Genomic DNA, 7,532 nt, shown 5'->3' on the forward strand with positions numbered 1-7,532 from the left:
TCAATCATGCCATGTTAGCTAATAATGTGATCCTAACTTATTGGGAAGGACGTTCTGTTTAAATCAATGGGCCTTAATTCCAAGTAAATGTGTTGAGGATTAAGTGTTAATGATTACTCCTATGCTGCACAGTTGCAGCGAACCATAGAAGCAAAAGTTGATTCCTCCATTTCCATAAGACCTCTTCTTCCTTGTCAAGTAGTAACCATTAACTTGATTTAGATATAATGCTAAGATATGATTTAGTACGAGGAGAGCAAACCATGACCCTCTGCATATTGTTAGATTACAAGTCCCAATCAGCCTAGCCAGTAGTAAGGTATTATGTGAACTATACTCCAGGATCTGGAAGGTCACGTGTTTCCAATTGTGGATACATCCCTGGCAAGGAGACACCTTGATCACGAAGGAGGTTTTCCCAGGATGAGGCTCATCCATTGCACTCTGGGTGTGCTGACCAGAGGCGGTTCAACCACCAGCCCAACTAGGCAGTTGCCTGTGGTGCCATCTTCTTGGGGGCACCATCGAGGCAACTCCTGTCTCCTGCAGCCTGCCTCCGCTGCCACGCCTCCCTCCGCAAGGAAGGAGCTGAGGTCGCCACTTTGGGGAGCAGAGAAGCGGCACTTCTCTGCTCCATAAAGCCCCGGATGCCTTCCTTTCTCACCAAGAAGGCATTTGGGGCTTTGCAGAGCAGAGAAACTGCTAAACGCCTTCCTAGCGAGGCCTTCCCCTTTTGCCCAGTGCTCCAGCGAACACCAGGTGGCCCAGCACTTGTTGGAGTGCTCGCGCTGGGCCTCCCAGTGCCCGTGCTGGGGCCTTCAGAGATTGTGAGGTAAGTGGGGTTTATATATCTGTAGAAGGTCCAGGGTGGGAGAAAGAACTCTAATTAATCACCTTGATTAGCATTTAATGGCCCTGTGGCTTCAAGACCTGCTTTCTTTTTGCCTGGGAGAATCTTTCTTTGGGAGATGTTAGCTGTCCCTGATTGTTTATTGTCTGGATTTCTCCTGTTTTCAGAGTGTTGTTCTTTATTTACTGTCTTGATTTTAGAGCTTTTTAAATACTGGGGGTTATCTGGGTTATCTAAGTCCACACTGCCCTATATCCCTGTTCAATGTTTGGTGCTAAATTCGCGACTATAGTAATTCCTACATAACATTACCATGTATTGAACTGCTTTTTCTGTTGATTTGTTGTAAAACATGATGTTTTGGTGCTTAATTTGTAAAATCTTAATGTAATTTGATATTTAATAGGCTTTTCCTTAATCCCTCCTTATTATCCAACATTTTCGCTTATCCAACGCTTTTATTTTTTAGTGATTGGTTTGGGGGGGGGGTGCCAAAATCAGCTCGCCTACACTTGAAAAATACCCAGAGCCGCCTCTGGTGCTGACCCCTGCAATTTCCCCAACTGTGGGAAACTCGGCTGCATAATTTAATTCATTAAATACTTAATCCACACCAGAAAAATTGCAAGGAAACCATGCTCTCCTAGATTTCACAGATGAAAACCGGTTGACCAAGCAACATCAAAGTGTGATCAAGAAAGCAGCATTTATTTCTAAGGAAGAACACATAAGGTATGTGATGGTGCAGCATTTTGTTTGTATGTGAGTCTATCGGGAATTACAAGTTTCCACTCACTCCACTCCTCCATGTTGCATTAATGGAGTGCAAACTACTTTTGCATTTTGAACTCAATTTGTAGTAGTAGTGAAAGTATGTTGAAGACAAAGGAAGTGGGAGGAGGAGAAAGAAACTTGGACATCTTAAAAGTAGCTGAGACAGTAGGACACTAAAGGATTCATAATGACTTCTTTGTCAAATTGGGACAATTGGAGGGTATGGGAAATGTTTTTAAGTATGTCATTTCTTAAGTGAATGTAAGTAAATGTAAATGTAATAAGCAGGCTCAAGCATGCTATGAGCAGGGGCGGCTGAAGCTATAAACTGTGTAAGCAACTGCGGGTGGCACAAAATCCGCTAAGGGGCACCATTGAGGCACCAGGATCTAGAGCACCCAGGAAGGTTTGCGAGGGCATCTCCCCATATCCTGGTTCAGCACCGAGGCCTTGCCCTCGGCTCAGAGCACTCAGCCTCAGCCTGGAAGGGAAGGAGGAGGAGCTGCCAGAATGACTGGTAGCCCCTGGCTGTCCATCATTCAGGTGGCTCTGCCCCTTCCCTTCCCTTCCTGGCTGGACCACCTGCCGCCATGGTGAAGATAACCTTCCAGTCGCCCTTCGTCCACAAGGATGAGCCCAAGAAGGAGACCATGGACGTACTAGTGGCCAGCAAGCTGAGGGGAACACAGCCAAGGCTTTTGCCTACACCACCAGCTGCTATTTTTGTCTGTGGAAAAACAGGAAATCCCTGGATGTAGAGTGAGGGAGAGCAGCGAGGGCAGCCCCCTCCTCTTCTTCCTCAGGAAAGGAGACCCTCGGGGCACAAAATGGTGGACGCAGAGGAATAGGAAGCACCCCTCTCCCTTCCTTTTCCTCCTTGGCACTAGTTTGTGTGGCTTTTAAATATATACACATTGAGTGCAATAGAAAAGCACATTTTGATTCCATGCACAAAATTATTTAATTATTAGGATCATATCTTGGGTCCGAAAATAAGGTATATATAAAGTTGTGATGTGTTATATATATATATGGTATATATGGGGCCCCTGGTGGTGGCACAGTGTGTTAAAGTGCTGAGCTGCTGAACTTGCAGACCGAAAGGTCCCAGGTTCAAATCCCGGGAGCGGAATGAGCGCCCACTGTTAGCTCCAGTTCGAAAACATGCCAATGTGAGTAGATTAATAGGTACCACTCCGGTGGGAAGGTAACAGCGCTCCATGCAGTCATGCCGGCCACATGACCTTGGAGGTGTCTATGGACAACGCCGGCTCTTCGGCTTAGAAATGGAGATGAGCACCAACCCCCAGACATGACTGGACTTAACGTTTATACCTTTATGGTATATACAAATTGCATATTATTAGGATCATATCTTGGTTCCCAAGATATGGAATATGTAAAGATATGGTGTGTATATTATATAAAAAGTGTATATTATAATGAGGATCATATATTGGGTCCCAAGATGTGGTATATATAAAGATAGAGTGTATATAAAGATATGGTGTATATGGTATATGGTATATATAAAGATATAATATAGATAGATAGATAGATAGATAGATAGATAGATAGATAGATAGATAGATAGATATGGAGTGTGTGTATATATACATATACATATACGTATACGAATACATTATATATATATATATATATATATATATATATATATATATATATATATACATACACATACACACACTAGCTGTGCCCGGCCACGCGTTGCTGTGGCAAAGTGGTGGTGGTATTAGTTTAAAATTGTTGTGTAATTTTTATTTGATGTTATTTGCAATTTTTTATTAATTTTATTGTAAGTTATATTTTTATTTATTATATTTTATTATTTTCTTGTATTATTTTTAGTTATTTTCTGTTATTATAGTATTTTATTGTATTAATTTTTAGTGTTTTTTAATATTTTTATTGGGTTGCTAGGAGACCAAGTTGGAGGAGCTTAGCCTTCTAACTGGCAGCAATTGGATAAAAGCAATTATTCCTCTCTCTCTAATTAGGACTTTATTTTTCTTTTCTTTTTGTTGTATCAACCTAGAGGCGTGGATGATGGGTTGTGTTGTCAAATTTCGAGGTTGGGGGGCCTGTAGTTTTGTTGTTTTGTGGGTCGCCGTGATGCCATCACTCTTTTATATATATAGATATATAGTGTCTTTTTCAGTGATTCGTTGTAGGGGTTAACCAAAACACTGTTTACTTACACTTGAAAATGACCTAGGGCCGGCCCTGGCTGTGAGTAATGAGAATCAATTCACCTGGTTAATCATATGTAATTAACAACCACAGTGGAGCAGTTGTAAAGGTACTAAAGGAGTACAAAGCTTCTATGTTGTTTGAGGGTTGATGTTGGAGGAGAGTTGGTGTTGAAGTTGTATTTGAAAAAAGCTGCAAAGTCCCGAAGAAGAAGAAGAAGAAAGCCTTTTGCAAGTAAGAAGAGTTCAGGAGAGGGGGCGGCGATGAGGAAGGGACGGAGGCGCTTGAACCAGGACAAGTCTGCCAGCAGCTCCACCATGTCAGACAGTGACTTTGGAGAAGACGATGGGAATATATCTCAGGATCCATTGCAATCTGGCAAGAGGAAACGAAGGGGCAATCTCCCAAAGGAGTCAGTGAAGATTCTCCGAGAGTAGCTGTATGATCACAGATTCAATGTGTTTCCCTCTGAGCAAGAAAAACTCAGTCTTTCTGGACAGACAAGCCTCTCTGTTCTCCAGATATGCAACTGTTTCATCAACGCCAGGCGCAGACTTCTACCTGATATGCTGCTTAAGAATGGCAAGGACCTAAACCAGTTCACCATCTCTCGCCGAGGCACAAGGCTGGTGACATAACACTAACCCGCGGAGCTGCCACAGGGTCTGGACTCTTGATGGTGCCACCTCCTTCTACTGGTGCTGCCTCTAAGGTGCTGTCCATGTCGATGTGTCCTCCAATGATCTGCCACACTGGGTGGCCTGTGGCGGGTAACTTGAGCTCAATTGCAAGTGAGCAGGAACATCGGCCCACCTTCCATCAGGTTGAGCTGGAATCTCAGGCCAAACAGCCTCCTCTGAGTGCAACGGGCAACACTTTGGCTCTTCTGACCAGGGCAGATGCTGCCAGTCCTACGAGTGGACTCTTTAATACGCCCCCTCCAACACCGCCTGAGCTCTTTGGAGAGGACTTCAGCAGCTTTCAGTTGCTGGTGGAAGTAGCCCTGCAAAGGGCTGCAAAGCTTGACTCACAGAGGCTGAATGGGCAGCTACCTCCGTCACTGCAGAGAGAAGGTCCCACTCCTGCTCTTTCCAGAAAAGCCAACTAGCTTTGTTTGATCCTGGAGCCTCGTGTTTCCTCTTGGAGTCTTTCATTTCATTTCTTGCTTTCCAGGATTTGTGTTCTATTGGCCATTGTGGCCAGGTGGTCCTCTCTTGGCCAGCCATTACCATGGTAAAGGGGTTCTGTATGCAGCAGTTTCCTTTAAACTACGAACAGAACAAGTCAGTTCCTTTGTGGTTTTCATATGGCTTTGTGCTGCTCATCTCTCAAAGTTTGAAGGGTTCAACTCCTTTGGATTATCTGGCAGAAGGGTTTAAGAAGAGTTCCAGTATTCTGCAGTATTGTAAATATTCTTTTATATAAAGTCCTTTTCTACTACAAAGACAATTGGTGTATGTCTACTCCTTAAACCAGAGAGGGAGAGCTTCTGCTGAAAAGAGGATTGTTTCTGTTGCTGCATACAGAACCCCTTTAATTCCATCGTGACACCGTTTTTGTTCCAAATCTTACAGAGTGATGAATTGTTCCAAATCTTACAGAGTGGTGAATCTTTGTCATGATAAAGTATCCTTCCCTAAACGGATAACCTCCAGATGTTTTAGAATATGGTTGCTTGTTGGAGCTGATAGACAATGTAGTCATAAGTAACCAGGGGTATCAGTTTGAGGAATACTTTATGGTTTTATCTAGCTTCCACTAAGATTAGTTTCTTAAAGAACTAACAAAGGCCAAAATCTTTAATTATAATGAGACATATTACCAATTGCAACTTAGCAAGATGGGTTTCTTCCTTTCACACTGCCTCTGAGTACTAGATGCCACCATAAACATATCTTAATGCTTTATTCATCACAGTTTTGTTGTGTACATTTAACCACAATCTTAATAATATATTTTTTTAAAGTCAACTTTAGATTCCCACAATTTGTTGAGCTGAAACAATGGTTTGAAAAACAGGAATAGAACCCGGTTACACAAGAACTGTGGAGACAGCACATCTAATACTTATTCATTTCATGTTCACCAGCTATTATCAGTATTCTGGGAAAGAAGGATCCATTGGTGCTAACACAAGACATTTTGATGCCTGATGCAGAGCCCAAATAGATTCCCACATTGACAGTGCTTTTTAAAAAAATTACTTTAGCCATCAATTCATTTTTCACACTCCTCATAATATGGTTGATTTTTTTTATCCTAATAAAACCTTTTACTCTTCTGAAGATAGGTTCATGCAGAATCCCCATCTGAAAGAAACATTATCCTATTTGCATACTGTAATTAATTGATATCATTTGAAGGCAAAATGTTTTCATAAATAATTTTTTAAAACCCAGCAGAAATATTTCATATGCAGAATGAGGTGTATTGCTGTTAATGATCTTAATTTTCCTCCTCCTATCCATTAGCATTTCCTTAAAGCTTTTATTTTCTTTGTCAGTATTAGGTAACCATTCACTAGGGTATGTTACTATGTGCAGTTTTTTCATCTTTTAATTATTTTAATTTAGATAAAGCATCATATAAATATCTCCGCATTGTAATCAGCCTTAAAACAGTTAGCAGAAAAAGTGGATTTCAGTAATTCGTTTTACCTATATCAAGCTTTGATTAAAAAAAGAAAAGAAAAGAAAGAGAATAACATTACACAAAAAAGTTATTATTATGCTACCATAATGACTGAAATGGGAAAATCATGATAGGGTTTGAAAAAGCCAACTTTACTTTTCTGAAGTACATCTATAAAATAATCAAGAGGCATTTGATTAGGAAATAGGGCACTAATTAAGATTTTTAAAAGGACACTAATTAAGTTCTGAAAGGACCCATTGCAGACTTCCTGATTTCTGTATCAGATGCACTCTTCCAGAAGCTGGAGCAGCTCTAGCCCAAAGTCTCAATGTGGCAAGGCAGCCGTGAAAGAAGCTGGAATGCCTGAGTCTTGTATACCTGTTAGTACCAGAGTTCCTGAACAGTGAAGAAAACTGATAGAACCCCCCCTGAAACATGGTGCTGAAAAAGAGTTACAATGAAGATACAATGGACTGCCAAAAAACACAAATAAATAGGCCAAGAACAAACCAAGTCTGAATTCTCCTTTGAAGCCAAGATCACTGAATTGAGAATATTGTACTTGGGACATATCATGGGAATATAGGAGCAGACTGAGATATCAGCCCTACTGTATTCCACAGGTGAGAAACAGCTGGAATGAGCCCTGAACATGAGAAGAGGAAACCATGAAAATCAACAAAGTCTGGCTACCAGTATTAAAAAAAACTCTAAAATCAGAACAGTAAATAAGGAGCAACACTCTAAAAACAGAGGAATTCCAGACATAAATCAATCAGAGGCAGCTAACGACTTTGAACAAAGGATTCCCCCAGGCAGGAAGAAGCCAGGAGATTAAGCTATTCAATGCTAATTAACGTGATTAACTACAACATTCACACTGGCCTCCAACTGACAAGAGTTCTTCTCCCACCCTGGACCTTACACAGATATATAAACCTTCCTTTCTTAGTTTTCCCATATACCTCACAACCTCTGAGGATGCCTGCCATAGAATGTGGGCGAAATATCAGGAGAGAATACTTCTGGAACATGGCCATAAAGCCCAGAAAACACACAACAA

At 41.4% G+C, this 7,532-nt stretch overlaps 1 pseudogene; it reads left to right on the forward strand.

Annotated features, from left to right (window-relative positions):
• Positions 1 to 3,965: 3,965 nt before the first annotated feature.
• LOC103277976 (homeobox protein TGIF2-like) lies at positions 3,966 to 5,006 on the forward strand (annotated as a pseudogene).
• Positions 5,007 to 7,532: the final 2,526 nt, after the last annotated feature.

The sequence above is a fragment of the Anolis carolinensis genome, chromosome 2 (genome assembly GCF_035594765.1).
Source record: "Anolis carolinensis isolate JA03-04 chromosome 2, rAnoCar3.1.pri, whole genome shotgun sequence".
NCBI classification, from domain to species: Eukaryota; Metazoa; Chordata; class Lepidosauria; order Squamata; family Dactyloidae; genus Anolis; species Anolis carolinensis.